Source organism: Pristis pectinata, chromosome 4 (assembly GCF_009764475.1).
Source record: "Pristis pectinata isolate sPriPec2 chromosome 4, sPriPec2.1.pri, whole genome shotgun sequence".
Classification (NCBI taxonomy): domain Eukaryota; kingdom Metazoa; phylum Chordata; class Chondrichthyes; order Rhinopristiformes; family Pristidae; genus Pristis; species Pristis pectinata.
This window is the reverse complement of record NC_067408.1, coordinates 67931987-67948266: the sequence shown is the minus strand read 5'-3', so window position 1 is coordinate 67948266 and position 16280 is coordinate 67931987.

The following is a 16280-nucleotide window of genomic DNA, read 5'->3' as shown; positions in this document are numbered from 1 at the left end:
TCTTTACCTCTTTACTTCTTGGGCTCCTTCTCAACATTGACTCCCAATAAACAGTGGCAGGAGTAGATTCTGCATGATTTTCTGGAGTTGGCACATTGACTCTCTCTCACTTTCTGAACACCTTTGAGGATGAAGAATCTCTTGATGTTTGCCTTGATTGCTTCCCACCAGTGCATTGGTCAATATAAAAAGGGGCCTCACTGTTCTCCAGCCGGACTAATCCTTTTTAATTTTGTCAATATTTAGGTAATTTATTTAAAGACAACTTACCTTAGGCAAGTTCTTGAGCCTTTAAATAAAGCTGAAGGGGACCCCCAGAAGCAGTGTACTCTTCATGGGTAACCTGCATCGTCCAGGGATTACACATACCCAGCAGGTCACTGCACTCTACCAAAGACTCTGTGCATTAGTGTGTCAAACCCAAAGGAGAGGTAATGGCCTATGTGGAATACAGAATAAGTAACTGATTTCCCTTTTCGTTGATTTTTAAAAATTGAAAGTGTAGAGGAAGCACACAAAAACTAGTGCAATGTAATCCAGTTTCTAAGCTGACCTGTTTTCTCTACGTTTCTTGTCATTAGCGCCTGTGGATGGAACAATGCTGAATTCTTGCAATTGTCTCTCAGTTGTAAGATATAATATTCAATCTTCTCATTCATTGCCAAAGCCAAGAGAGCTTAATTTTCGAGTACTTTTTATACCACCAGTAGTAGCTTTGCAAAGAACAAATGTCCTAAATGAGCTGAATTAACAATATTCTGCCTTGCTTGATTCAATTAAAGTGAGATATCATGGGCATTTTGATGTGTATTGTCATTGCATATTGTGAACTGAGCACAAGAGGGAGCCATGAAGAGAATAAACAAGCAATTGCACTCCAGAGTTTCTTCATATCTTTTAAATAATCCAGAGTCTGAAGTAAAAGTGGCCAGGATATTAATGCACCATATTGAGTGTTTGTTGGATATAAGCTCGAGGCAAGTCAGTCCACGCATATCATGGCTGATTTCATTTTCTTCTTTTCCACTTTCTCACCTGTCCTGAGGGCGTTCGATCCATATTGGGCAAATGGATTCCATGAGGACCAGTCCCTTCCCTAATGTAAATCTAATTTTAAAAAACTTTGTGCATATTTAGTGCTTGCCGCAACCTTGGGACATGCCATAGTCCTTTACAGTGTTGTGTTTCTGAAGTATATTTCCTGCTGTAATTAGGGAGGCCTAATGAGGATGAGACCTTACCAACATTGATGGGTGGATCTTGTAATGATTTTATCTGGGGAAGGGCAGGGCTTACCATGAAACATAGACCCAGCTCAGGACTGTGCAAGCAATAATTTAGTTCTGCAAATAGATGATTTTTTTCCTCCACCTGCATGTAAAGCTGACAGTGTGGAGCAGATACTAATGATTCACAGCTAGGGTGATCCCATGGTGGCAGCTTCTCCAACCCCACCCACCGTGTCCCTTCACTGCTGCATTCTGCTTCAAAGCGCTTCTCCTGCTATAGATTCAGTGTCACAAGGCAAGTTCCAGCACCTTTAGGTTTTGTGGGGAATCTCCCACCATTTACTGAGGTTATTCCACGCAATGGAGAGCCACTTGCATGAAATCCAGCCGGGGTGTCAGAAGTTGCAGCAATTTCTTGTCACTCGCAGCAGGGAATTCACACCAACACTTTGTACCTGGCTAGATCTGGCCCGGGTACAGTGTCATTGATTTCAGTGGAAGGGACCAGCTGCAAGGGACAAAGGTAGCTTCAATATTATTAAATTATTTCAAAGTCAAAGTCAAAGTCGAGTTTATTGTCATATGCACAAGTACACGTATGCACAGGTGCAATGTAAAACTTATTTGCAGCAGCATCACAGGGATATCGCATCATACAAGCAGCATTCACAAGGAAAACATAAAATGAACATAAATTAATCTCAGTTTTTACAAGAAATAACACAATTAGAACAAAAAAAACCAAAGTACATTTTAGTGCAAAGTGATTAAAGTGGTCATGGTGTTGTTAAACTCCAGTGATTAGGGTTGCGCCGGTTGGTTCAGGAAAGCAGTTGTTTTTGAACCTGGTGATGTGGGACCTCAGGCTTCTGTACCTCTTGCCTGATGGTAGCTGCAAGAAGATGGCATGACCCGGATGGTGGGTATCTTTGATGATGGATGTTACCATCTTGAGGCAGCGCCTCCTTTAGATACAACCAATGGTGGGGAGGGATGTGCCCATGATGTATTGGGCTGAGTGCACTAATCTCTGTAGCTTCTCACGTTCCTGCACATTTGAATTACCGTACCAGACCATGATGCAACCAGTCAGGACACCTTCAACAGCACATCTGTAGATGTTTGTTAGAGTGCTCGATGACAAACTAAACCTCCTTAACCTCCGAAGAAAGTAAAGACGCTGGCACACTTTCCCTGAGATTTCAGAGCATTTAAAAATGTTAAGCATGCTTTGTATGTTTTTAGGTATTTTTAACATTATTAAAAATTTACTTTTTTTATCAGTTTAAATAGCTTTTAATGGTCAGAAACAACTCACTGTGTTTTGATAGCTTTGACTCTTCTGGAGCTGTCGATGCTTTATTGGATGGGTTTGTTCAGGTGTAGGTCTTGTCACTGCAGGATTTCATTGCCACCCTTAGAGCCCATTCTGGCCTGCAAATCCAGATGGCCTCTATTGCAAGAGGACTATAGCACAAGAGACCTCACCTGGCATATTGTGAACATTTCTGGTTTCCCTATCAGGGAAAGATAGACTTGTAATAGAGGAAGACAGCAAAGGTTCTCCAAAATGTTTCCTGGGATGGTGTCTTTGTCATATGAGGAGAGATTAAGCAGGCTTCTATTGACTTTAGAAGAATGAGAGGTGATCCTAATGAAATGTATAAAATTCTTAAGCAGCCTAACAAGGTAGATGAGGAGTTGATGTCTCCTCTGACTGGGGTATGTTGAAATAGGGCTTACAGTCTTTATCTAAGGGAACAGGCATTCAGGACTGTAATAAGAAGAATTTTTTTCACCCAGAAGGTAGTTGACCTTTGGAATCCTCCATTCTCAAGGGCTGTGAAGGCTCAGTTGAGTATATTCAAGGCAGACTGATAGATTTTTAGATATGAGGGGAATTGAGAGATATGGAGTTGGAGCAGGGAAGTGTGGAGCCAAAATTAAAGATCAGTCATGATATTGAATGGGGGAGCAGGAATGAAGGGCTAAGTGACCTCCCCGCTGTTTCTTTTGTTATTTTCCTTAAGAACTGTGTCAGGTAAGCTTGTGCTTTCTTTGAGATCAGTGGTGAGAAGGGTTTGACCAAATTCTGGGACATTGGGGCTGTTCATCAAGAGATCAGGTCTGGATCTTTGCAGTTCAGGGCTATCCCAGTTGACCAGGAACAAGTAGTCACCCCGATTGTAATGTTGGGAAGCAGTGTAGCCAACTTCCACACAGCAAAGTCACACAAACCGTAGTAGGATAATGAGCAGGTAATCTTGTGATGTTGGTGGGCTATTTGAATCGCATCTGAGCCTGATCTGGTCAAAACAAAATGTGATCAGATCACCTCTTCACAGAATGTGGACATCACTGGCAACAACATCGTTTATTGTTCATCTGAATTTGTTCTTGACTTGAAGAGACAATTCAGCGTCAATCACATTGCTGGATCTGGAGTCAGGCATAAGTAAAGGCAGCAGGGCTTTTCTCAGTCGTTTTGTGCTCACTATTGCTGAGGTTAGCCATCTAAAAAAGAATATTTAATTTCTTGAATTTAAGCTCCCAGCCTTTGTATGGCTTGAATTCCTGTGTCTGGATCACTAGTCCAGATGGCCAGCTGCTCATCCAGTAATCTAGCCACCATGCCACAGTGCCCCTTTTCCTTCTCCATCCCACTCACATCATGGCGGCATTGCTGATACTTCTGACTGGGAGCAGGTCTCGGCATCTTACTGCTGTCAGCTGTTACGGCTGCTATATGAGTAGAAGTTGTTGTTATTGCAGTAGCTGGAGCCTGCAGCCTGTAGCATCTCAGGGTCTCAGGATCATCGAAGAGGAAGAGTTCCTTGGTGTGCCTGTCTGTTATCTCTCTACTTCTTGAGGGATAAACACATGGATCCTTTGGTGAGTCTTTTTACTCCATCCCCTGGCACAAGGGACACCATTCAGCAGCCATCTGGTGTTAGCAAAGAATGTCCAGTATGAAAGTTAAACGTCACTACGTTATTGAACTGCAGGAGAAACCACTCCTGAGCTTTCTATTTTCATTTTACATCTGCACACACATGCATAATCCAGCAGGGTTCACTATTGAGGGAGTTAGTACCTTACCCTGCTAATGACTGTTGATAACTCAGACTGAACTACTACTGCCTAACAGCATGTACGAAGGATCAAAATACCTGTCTCAGTGTGTGGTTATGTAGGGGTTATATTACAAGACTATTAATCCAGAGTTCAAATCCCATTGTGGCCATTTGGGCATATATATTAATTTTAAGAAAAATATCTAGAAATGAATAGCCACTATCGGTAGAAGTGACTATAAATCTATCATTTGTTCACTGATGTTCTTAAGGGAAAGAAGCATCTAGTCTGGCCTGTGTGTGACTCTGATGCCACAGCAAGGGAAATAACTCACAACTGCCCTCTCAAGTGAGCCAGTGAGACATTTGGCCATCCATTACCTCTGTCAGCAAGTTAAGCAGGCACACCACCACATCTTCAGAGAAGCTGAAGTTCTGGCCAGTGGCTGCTGGCTTGCAAGAGTTCTTCAGATCACAGTACTGAGGTGGAAAGCACAACCTGGCTGGAACTACAACTAACACTTTTTTGAAAAAAAAGTAATTAAACCTTAATTGGATCTGGCACCTTTCATTCGTTTGGCACATAGAAAAGCACTTGGCAGGCAATGAGGAAGTTTTGAAGTGCTGTCATGAAAACGCAGCCAGCAACTTGTGCACAGCAAGATCCCACAAAATGAGATAATGAGCCAGATAATCTGCTTCCAACGGTTTTGGTAGAGGGAGAAATATGGCGGATCTTTTCTTCCACCGGTGAGATCAGGAGAACCCTCAGTTTAACAGCCAACATCTCACCCTCAGCATTACAGTGAAGTGTCAGCCAAGATTATATGCTCTAGGCTAAGTAAGACTTGAACTCTTCACCATCTGACTCAGTGTTGCCATATTAATTATGATAAAATCTAAATTTTATTGAAAGCACATAGGAGTGGTTTTGCTCTGCAACCACGCCATGCAGCACCATAGAAAACCATTGACTCGTGGTGGGGTACTAATGTGGCCCTCATCAGCACCTGTAGTCACAGAGCGTTTGGTCAGGATCTTGCACACAGCCCAGCCCTGGCCTTGTGATGCTCTGTCACAGTGAGGCACTGTAAGTAGTCTGAGGGAAAATCAAATGCAATGTCAAGCATGGTCCAAAAATGGTCCAAGGCCAGGGTTCCCACAGTCCTGATGCAAGGTTTTGACTTGAAACGTGGTCAATCTGTTTACCCCCACAGTTGCTGCCTGACCCTCTGAATTCCTCCAGCATTTTATTTAATGCTCCAGATTCCAGTCTCTTATGTTCCCACATCATCATATTGTTGCTAGTCAACTGCAGGAAAGGGAAGGGAATTAAATAAAATAAAGACTTAAGAGGGATGCAATCAGGATGAAAAACTAGTTTAATAGAAATTGGAACAGAAAATTCTGGAGACACTCAGCAGGTAAGACAGTATCTGTGGAAAGTAAAACAGATTTCAGGTCAAAGTCCCTCTGCGTTTTTGTTTTCATTTGGGACTTGCAGTATTTGCAGTTTTTTGATTTTCATTAAATGAAAATCTGTTCTTTTTTTCTTGTGGAACAGAATTACAAGGTGGAGAATGTAGGGTGTTTTGGTTGAAAAAACGTGTGATATATTGAGTAGACCTGGTGTCTGTATTGCTTGAAGCCACTGTGCGCAAAAGAGGAGGTACAGAAATAATTGACAAGAGTGATGGCAGAATTGAAGGGTTTTTAGCTAATAAAGATGATTGAATATTGAAGGATGTGGGATGCCTTCATAATGATCTTTAAAATAATGAAATTATTTAATTGGATAGCCATGGAACAGACACTTCAACCTGGAGGAGAGTCCGAAACTAGCAGTAAACATTAATAAAGCCAGTAAAGGATTCAGGAGAAACATCTTTATTCCCAAGGCAGTGAGAATGTGAAAAGTGGAGTAATTATGGCAAAAAACATGGTGTTTTTAAGTGGAAGCTTGCTAATTATATGATGGGGAGAGGAAGTGAGGATGTGCTTATAGGGTTAGGTGAAGAAAGGGAGGAGGAGGCTCCTATGGAGCATAATCATTGGATTGGGTTGATGTGCTTTGCATTCTTTGAGTAAAAAATCAGGAATGGAATAAGGAGATGGAGCACCCAGTCATTAAACACACATAAATAGGGCTTCAATTAATTGTTTTATTTTTGGTTTAATTTGGGGTGTTTTTTTTGAGATTTTCATCATTCAGCAAAATCAAATATTTGAGATTATTGAAGTGATCTTTGGACAAAGACACCACCTTTTGTTTTCTTTAATGATTTGCAGCTAATTTGGTAATGACAATAGCAATACCCCATATGATCTAATTCGCCTGCATTTTATTACTCTTTTTTTTCGCCCTGAATTATTTCCAGCTGACTAGTATATATTATTATCTGCCCACAAGCAAATACGATTAGTCCGTCATTTGTGTGTAGTATCTCCATATTGTAACCCACATTTATAAAGCAAAATGTTCAGCTGACGTCATAAATTATCTTGCCAACGCATGGTTTATTGGCATATAGAATATATTGTAAAAATGATTTTTATTCAGTCTCTGGCGGTACCTTTATCTGTTTGGATTGAAATACTCAAGCCCTATACAAAGACTGTCTTGTTGGAGCTTGGAACAAGCAGTTCTGTTAGAAACGATAATTTCAGTGCAATTCAGTATTTACAAGCGAGGCTGATTCTGCATTTATGTTTATTTACGCAGACCACTCTAGGTTTAACTTTTTAATAGCACAGTTTTAGATTTTACAAGAAGGTAAACTGAATCCTTCCATTCTATTCTAGCCCAGACTGGATCAGCACTCCTGAGACAACAGACATAAGGGGAGACCCCAGGTAGCACAGCTGGTTACTTAATCCCTGACGGTATTCTCCATGCAAATTGCTTCTGAGCTGCCTCTTATTTTGTACTGACTCTATTGAGTATTTATTATGTTTTAGTAAATATTCTTGGCAAGTTCTGCAGTCCCCTAGAGTACTCTGTCTACTAAATTGCCTGGTGTGTGATCCTGAGCACACAAGGAATTATAACACAGCATTAGTGAAGCTTTAAAGGAGATTATAAAATAAAACTGCTGACTGGATTTAGTGCTCGGATATGAGAAGTATTTCCGAGTGATCTTTCATTCTCTTCACTCTGCTGGAAGTGGGTATGTTTATATTAGTGATCCCATCCATAGAATCAAACAAAGGTAAAACAAAGGAGCCATTCGGCCCATCCTTATGGGAGAGTGATCCAATTAATTCCACTCTTCTTTACATCTGTATCCAATTCTCTTTTAAATGATACCATTGAATCTGCTTCCAGCACCCATTAAGATAATACATTCTTATCACAACTTGCTTCCTCAATAATTTAATCTTAATTAGCCTTTCTGGAGTAAGTCTCTGGCTCAGTGGAATCATTCCTGCTTTTCAGCCTAAAGAGTGTTGATTTCAAATCCCACTCCAGATTATTGAGTGGAGGTGAGAGATCTCACTCTGAATCCAGTAATTGATAGGTGTGGCTGTTGGAGGAGGATATTTCCAACCCTGATCTTATGGGTAGTAGAAACTCCTGACCCCTCCCTAGTTGTATAGGTTAGTATCATTATAGTAATAGCCATGGAAAGAACCTTCATACTGCATCTTGTCTGATCGTTAATCATTCTTCTACTTTTTGCTATTAATGGTAAGGTTATTAATCATAGAACCCATTTGCACACAGTTCTAATGTTTTTTTAAAATAATATTTTCATATTGACCTATAAAAACTGAAGGAGCAGATTCAGTAACATAAAGGAATTTGAATAATACTTGAAAAGAAAAATTTGCCCAGCTTTGAGGAAGAAAATATTAAGACCAATTGGATAGCTCTGAAAGAGGCAGGTAGACAGGCATGATGGGCTGAATGGACTGTGCCATATAATTCCATTACTCTACAAGTGGCTGGTTGGGGATGCACCTACCATTTTTTCCCTGGCATCCAGTGAGAGGAGACATTTGATTACTCACAGTATGAAGCTCTCAGTTACTCTATTTCTTGCAGCTGTACATGGGTTTTCCATCTGACAGGCCATCATACCTTCTGTTAAGTTTCAATGCAAGTTTTCAATCGTCATCACCAAGCATTAAGTCCCCTCTGGGAGAGGAAGGATTTATATGGCCATCCTGGCTGGGGCACTGCGTGGATAGCAGCTGTGGCCAAGAATGAGGTGTGCAGAATCTTTGGCTCTGGAAAGCATGTCAATATGGCTCAGCTGCCCCTGTGCTGAAAGCTATTTGGAGTTATCCATCATTTGCCTCCCCCAGGGGGTGGGAGAATATGTGACTCTCTGTTTATCTGCTTGGCTCTGTGCTTGTTATAGATGATGAGCATAGGACGGGGGGAATGGAGACTGTTAATCCAAGACTGACAGAGCTGTCTTGAAATAACGCACTCTAACCAGAGGCTTTTTGTGGATCAAAGGGGCCAGGGTGGAGTCAGAGAGGCTGATTCTGAGAAAGCTGTTGATACTCAGAATTCTCCAACACAGTCCCACCTATGGAACTGTAACCATGGAGTGACAAATATGATTTATTATAGGCTGGATATTCAAATAAGGTACAACATTCTCATTTAGTGGAAGGAAATGAGGCATTGTCTCAAACTATCATGGAAATACAAGCATCTAACTTTAGGACAGTGGATATTTGAGTTCTGGGAGTTTGCCATTAAACATCAGTCGCCACAGTGTCAAAAACTCAATGTTTATAGCTTGGCAGGTGCCTGAGGATACAAATATTTTAATTATAGTGCAGCCTGTTTCTTGCACATTCATTAGAGGAGAATGGCATTTTTAGTTGTTCAGCAGCTGGTAACTGGCCCTCCATATTGTCCTCATTTTTGTAGGATAGATGCATGTCATTCCTCTTCAGGCTGAGCTCAACGCACTCCTGAGGTCAAGTGATCTCAGTGGCAATTTCTTTTAAATATAGGTCAGGTCAGGAGGGGAGGGGGTTTACTGTCTAGAATAAAGACCTCATTTCACCATTGGTTTGAGTGAAAGGGAAGGTGGTCCCCATTCACTTAGAAGTGAGCTGCCGAGTTTGGGGATTGTTCCAACACTTGTTCCAACACTACCAACACCTGTGTGTGTTAGGAATTATAAATGTACAAGTAAGGCTTTAACACCCCTACTGGGATACCTCCACCTGAAATTTCTTCATCTGCTGGGCAAATCTCACCCCAGAAGCTAATTTGTGCAGAGCAAGATCCCATAACGTCATTGAGAGAAATTTACTTCTACCCAGGGATAACTATTAGGCAGAATACTGAGTAGGGGTGGGGATAGGGGCTGGGTTGGGGCTGGTGGAACAGTAGGGGAGAATTTCTTTGAAGCGGTGCAGATTGATCCCTTACAGTATATAGAGGAAAAATAGGGCTTCAGTTTGTCCCAAAGACAGCAGCTCCGATGGTGCAACAGTCTTTCAGGATTTCACAAAAATGTGAGCTAAGGTGAAGCATTCACTCCCGGCAGTGAGATTTGAACCTAGTGACTGACTCTGAGGCAGGAGTGGAACCATTGAGCCTTACAGTCATCCAGCACAGAAGGTGCCCCCTTGGACCACCAATTCTGTGCCAACCATCAAGCACCCATTTACACTAATCCTACATTATTCACCTCACATTCTCCTCAACTTCCCCCAGATCCTACCACACCTACACACCAGGGGCAATTTACAGTGGTCAATTGACATCCAATCTACAAACCTTTGGGATGTGAGAGGAAATTGGAGCACTCAGAGGAAATCCATGTGGTTAGAGCTGATGTTTCTTCAACTCTGGATATTTCTCCTGCAACAGAGGCAGAAGGAAAGGAATAGGTGACTCAAATGCCTGCAAGTGATATATACAGAACTAGGGTGATGCTGACATAGAATCATTCAACCGATGCTCTGAAAGAACTCTTCGATTAGTGCCACCCCATTGTTCTTTCGACACAGCTCCTATTAAATTTCCCTTCTCACATACTTATCCAATTCCACCATTCTTTCTTTCAGTTCTTCCCATCTATAAAATCTTGGATAATTTTATGTTCCTCTCACGATCACTTTTTTTGCTGCCAGTTACTTTATACCGATTCCTCTGGTTACCAATGCTTCTCCTTACTTTATCGAAATATGTCAAGAATTCAAACACCTTTGTCAAATCTTCCCCTTTCCAAGAGAAGGAACAACTCCATATGATGCATTTAATGTCACGGTTAGTAGCAAGATTATGGTGTTGATGGCTCATTTTGAAGAAAATTACCTCTGAAGATCGAGTGATCTCTGGACTGTACATTTTCCTTTCCCTGATTCTGATTTCATTCTGTCCTTAGTTCAAGAAGATGGATGAGTTGGGCTGAAGGGCCAGTTTCCATGCTAAGAATCTATGACTCTCTGAGATCCCCAGTGTACAGCAACTGTGATGTCATCCAGCTGTCTAGGTAGCCAATTCCATTGAAGAATTCATATATCCAGCAAACCAGGAAGGAAAAGGCATAATTTTAAGCTCACATTTCAAACATTTAACAGAACAGGAAATAAATATTGAATCATATACATTATGGTAAAATATAAGCTAAAATATCATGACAAAAACACTTCTAAAAATCATTTTAAAATGAAATATTAATTTGAGGCAATTATGATCTCCATGCATAAAAATAGTTTCTTAGAGTCACTAATCAGTAATTATGACTTAGCCCTCCATTAAAAATTCAATTACACCTCATGCATTAAATCACTACCTTTTCAGGGTATTTTACCAAGAGAATAGTTCAGTCAGTTACTGACTTCTGGTGAGTGTGCTTGAGAAGGCTGGGGAAGAGCAGGGAGTCAGAATTTAATTGCCCACTTGCAAATTCACAAGTTGCCCTCAGTTTCACTGTGAAACATTAGCAAATGTTGATAACTGTCATTACCATTGAGAAACTTGGGCCACTGCAATATGCTTGAGCATATTTCGGAATACAGTCAAACAAAATTTGACACTAAGGGGATATTGGGACAGACGAACAAAAGCCTTGTAAGAGAGAAGGGTTTGAAGAATGGAGTGGTTAGAGACGAGCACTCCAGAGCCAAGGTCTTGGGCAGCTACAAACACAGCTTCCAATAGGAGACAACTAAAATAGTGGAAATGCTCTCACATTGAAAGCCAATAAGGTGCTTGCCTGTAAGGACATTATGTGATATGGAAAGGGCAATGATTTCTGGTATCTGTTTTGCTAAGAATCACACATGTTTTCTATACAGCCCATTCCTTGGCCTTTGACAGAGAAACAGACAACATGGCTCTGTTTATTGCTAACCTGGATGTTTCCCTGTTGTCTGTAGTCATAACATTCTCTGCCTTTAAGAGGTGCTGGGTGTTCTTGATTGGTGAAGCTTGAGTTCTTCATGGCCCCAATTTCTTTGACAGGGCAAAACCAGGTAGTCATACAGGGTTTTACTGACTTCATGGCTAGGTGATTGTAATGTAATGTCACATTCCTTGTCCCCATACAATCTCACTGCCATGCCAACTGCACACCCCAGTACTCAGGCCTCATTGCATGTGCATTGTTTCACAATTCACAGGCATTTGTGTGCTAGAAATAGGGCTTAACTAAGTTGTTAGATTATGATAGTAGGAATGTTTTCGATTGAAGTTTTTGGAGAAAATCATCATAATAAATTGAAATTGTGCAATTTGTGAAATGAACTTCTGCAAGTTTTATTTACCTTCATCAGAGAACAAAGGATGATCAACAAAGGCAAGAAACTCAGCCAATTTACCCTTCCTAACCGAGTGCCAAAGAGGCCAATTGTGACCAAAGTGAGATCAGCTCTCACTGTGTAACCTGCCACACAAACATGGGATTTCCCCGGCCTGTTAACTATACACCTGGCCTGATGATAAAAATGAGCTTTTCTCATCCTTAGCTAAAGTTTTTTGTCTCCTGATGGTCATATAAACCTAGGAGGTCAATTATTAACTCTTTCAAAGCCTTATACAGGTCAGTAAGTCTTGAAGCCTTTTCAAAGCAGATCACTGTTTAATACACTGATGGTTCACCTTTGCTCGTGTGTCAGAGGTGCAGTATTATACACCAGTTTTGTTTTTACATGCCATTTCAATTCTCATTGTTTGATTTTAAAAGGCACTGGTCACATAGTGCAGATTTGATGAGAATCGAACTCGGAAGCAGGAGTTGGTGATGTCGGGACTTTAATTGTCTATTTGGAAACTCATCCATCAACCTGTCACCACTGGGGTTGCAGTGTCGGGGTCCTTGATGAATAAGATGTCAAGTCCCGACTTTGAGTGAAAATATGTGTTCTATCCAGTATTTTCACCTCGACCCAGTCCTTTAATCCTTATGTGTGGGCAAAAATTAGACTGGGATATGTGGTATAATGAACTGAGCAAAGACAACAGCGAGCTAGTGCCTAAGTATGATTTTATTTAGTAACTGATTCTTGGCTTGTGAAAAGTTGTTTTCATTCAGCAGACATTAGCCTCCTGGCAACCTGACTATTAAGCCCCACTGACCAGATAGGATATGTTTCCCAAAGCTTTCTAAAGATTTAATGAGCAGTGGCCTATTTCCAGCAGAACCCAGGGAGACTCCTGTCTGCTGAAGTCATTTAGTGGTGCACGCTGTCTCTGTCTCTCTCACACACATTCTCCCAAGAGGGCAAAAAAGAGATTAGAATGTAGACATACTACACAGTGTGGTGATCACAGAACTATAGGCTTCACTTCCTAAGATTCCTGACAGCAGATTGGTTTCTCCCCATCTTGCAGGGTGCCTGGACTGCGCTCAGATTAAAAGCCGGTAAGATGTTTGTCTAAAAGGTCACTGTGATATATAAAGTCCAATGACTTCTGGTTTCATTCTTGCAAAGGATCCAAGCAGCCTAGTCCATTGTGTTGTCCTTGCTCAGTCGCATGGATTTAATGTCCACCGGACAAGGCATTGCTTCTTCTGGAAGGTTTTGCTGTGAATAAGATTTTCACAACCTAGCAAATATCCGAATAAGAAGTCTATAACAATGGAAGTAAAATCTAAAGCAAGCATTTTACAAGTTAAAACTGGGAGCAAGAGAAGCAGAAAGCAGTTTTGCACTGTCTATTAAGATACAGAATTTGCCGTTTGATGAAGGAAAGGTAAAGCTGTTGTTTGAGACCACAATATTGTTTGAGTGCTTCCTGCTGCACTTTCGGTAGAATACTTTCATGTGGTTTTGTGGTTTGTATTAGCTTCCTTTGTGTAACTCAGTGATAATATGACAGTCAGAACAAAGATACTGTTCACATTTTAGAAGATGATGTTGTCCATTAGTCATATAAATCCCAAGTGCCTCCTCACACTACTGTGGATGATAAAATAAATCTGCTGTGCTTTGAAACATTTTAACATAAATGCAAGTTTCTCCTTATGGGATTTGGAATTCACACGTCTTTGGGTTCTTTACACCCTGTAAAGTGTACGCTAAATAATTTCATCTCATGACAACAACAGTGGAAAAACATTGGTCTTCTTATAGAATATTGTTCTTCGAGGTTCTGTATATGTAAAAGTTCTTTATTCCTGGAGGGTGAAGAATAAATCAACTTAACATTATTTATTAGATGTCTCGTTCTCTCACTTCTCACATTTTATTTAGTGGACAGGTTTATTTCCCAGGACAGAGCAGGCCTTTGTCTATTTAAAGGGACAGTGACACGATAATGGAGAGTTTTGAAATCGCCAGAGAGACCCTCTTAAATCCTTTATCAGATACGTGATATGTTAAATTGACAGTCCCATGAGAATATAAACTGAGCTTTCCCTATTTCCCTATACATCAGCACACCTTAAAGAAATATTTCACCTGTTCCATTTGTCACTGAACAAACATCCATTGTTGTTATTGAAAGATAGCTCCCATGTCCGGGTGTATTAGTCCAAGAGTGCTCAGTGGTTGTGCTGGCTTGTTAATTTGTTGAAGTATCTGAATTGCCCTGTTCCTTTAAGACGGTTTTTTTGTAAAAATAGGAATTGCAAAGATTAAAGAAGAGATGGAGTTGTTTTCCAGCCTGAGGCTGCTAGCCTCGTTCATTGAAGACTTGGAAACTCAGTTACAAATTACTTAACAACCATTTTAGTCAGGCAAGTTACTCTGCACCTGCACAAGTATTGTTCAGTAACATTGCCCTCTTGTATAAAAAATGGTTTTGTTTAGTATTCAGTGAGGGAATCTGCTCTCTTCCAGTTAAAGTGAGGAAAAGAATAGGACATACACAATGAATGATAGGGGCCTAGGGAATACTGAGGAACAGAGGGACTTGAGTGTACAAGGGCATGGGTCCCTGAAAGTGGCAGCACAAGTGGTGAAGAAGGCAGAAGGGAAACTCGCCTTCATTAGCTGGGGCATTGAATAAAAGAGCAGGAAGGTTTTGGTTTAGCCTTATAAAATATTAGTTAGGCCACAATTGGAGTACTAGTTATATCACCACACTACAGGAAGGATGTGATTGCAGTGGAGAGGAGGCAGGGGAGATTTACCAGGATGTTGCTTGGCATTTCACTTATGAGAGAGCGAGTTAGCTGGGTTAGTTTTCCTTGTAGCAGAAGAGGTTGAGAGGTGACCTGATAGAGGTATACAAAACTATGAGGGGCATAGACAGAGTAGGTAGTAGTTTGCAGACAACACGAAAATTGGCAAAGCTGTGAATAGTGAGGAAGGTTGTCAAAGGACACAACAAGATATAGATCTGTTGGGAATATGGGCAGAGAAATAGCAGACGGAGTTTAATCCAGAGAAATGTGAGGCGTTGCACTTTGGGAGGTCAATATAAGAGGAAAGTATTCAGTAAATGGCAGGACCCTTAGAAGCATTGATTTACAGAGGAATCTTGGGGTGCCAGTCCATAGCTCCCTGAAAGTGGCAACACAAGTAAATAGGGTGATAAAGAAGGTGTACAGCATGCTTGCCTTTATCGGTCAGGGTGTTGAGTATGAAAACTGGACAGTCATATTGCAGTTATATAAAACTTTGGTTTGGCCACATTTGGAGTATTGTGTGCGGCTCTGGTCACCTCTTTACAGAAAGGATGTGGAGGCTTTGGAGAGGGTGCAGAAGAGGTTCATCAGGATGTTGCTTGGATTGGAGAATATTAGCTATAAACAGAGGTTGGACAAACTTGAATTGTTTTCTCCTGAGTGTCAGAGGCTGAGGGACAACCTATTGGAAGTATATAAAATAATGAAAGGCATAGGTAGGATAGATAGTCAGGGTCTTTTTCCCAGTGTGGAAGTGTCAAATACTAAAGGGGTTAGGGTGAGAGGGGAAGGTTTAAAGGAGATTTATGAGGCAAGATTTTTACACAGAGACTGGTAGGTGCCTGGAACGTGCTGCCAAGGGAATGGAGGAAGCAGATACGATTGTAACATTTAAGAAGCATATAGAGAGGCAGGGAATAGAGGGATGTAGACCGTGAGCAGGCAGATGGGATGTTTAATTGGCATCATTTCAGCACGTATACGGTGGGCCATAGGACCTGTTCCTGTGCTGCACTGTTCTATGGAAAACTTTTCCCCAAAACCAAACTAGAAAACAGAAGACACAGGTTTACGGTAAGGGGGAAGAGATTTGGAAGGTATCTGTGGAAGAATTTTTACCCAGAGAGTGGTTAGAATCAGGAATGCACTGCCAGAGGGGGTGGTGGAAGTGGATACACTTACAGCATTTACGAAGAATCCAGATGAGCACTTGAATTGCCAAAGCATAGAAGGCTACAGACCAAGAGGTGGTAAATGGGATTAGTGTAGATGGGTAATTGATGACATAGTTGGACAAAAGACTTGTTTCTGTGCATTATAACTCTGTTTCCCCATTGAAGCTGTGCACCCTTTCCAAAAATGACTACGTTGTTACCCACAATGATCAAAATAAGTGAAATCTCTATAATTCCACTTTAATGAAGGAG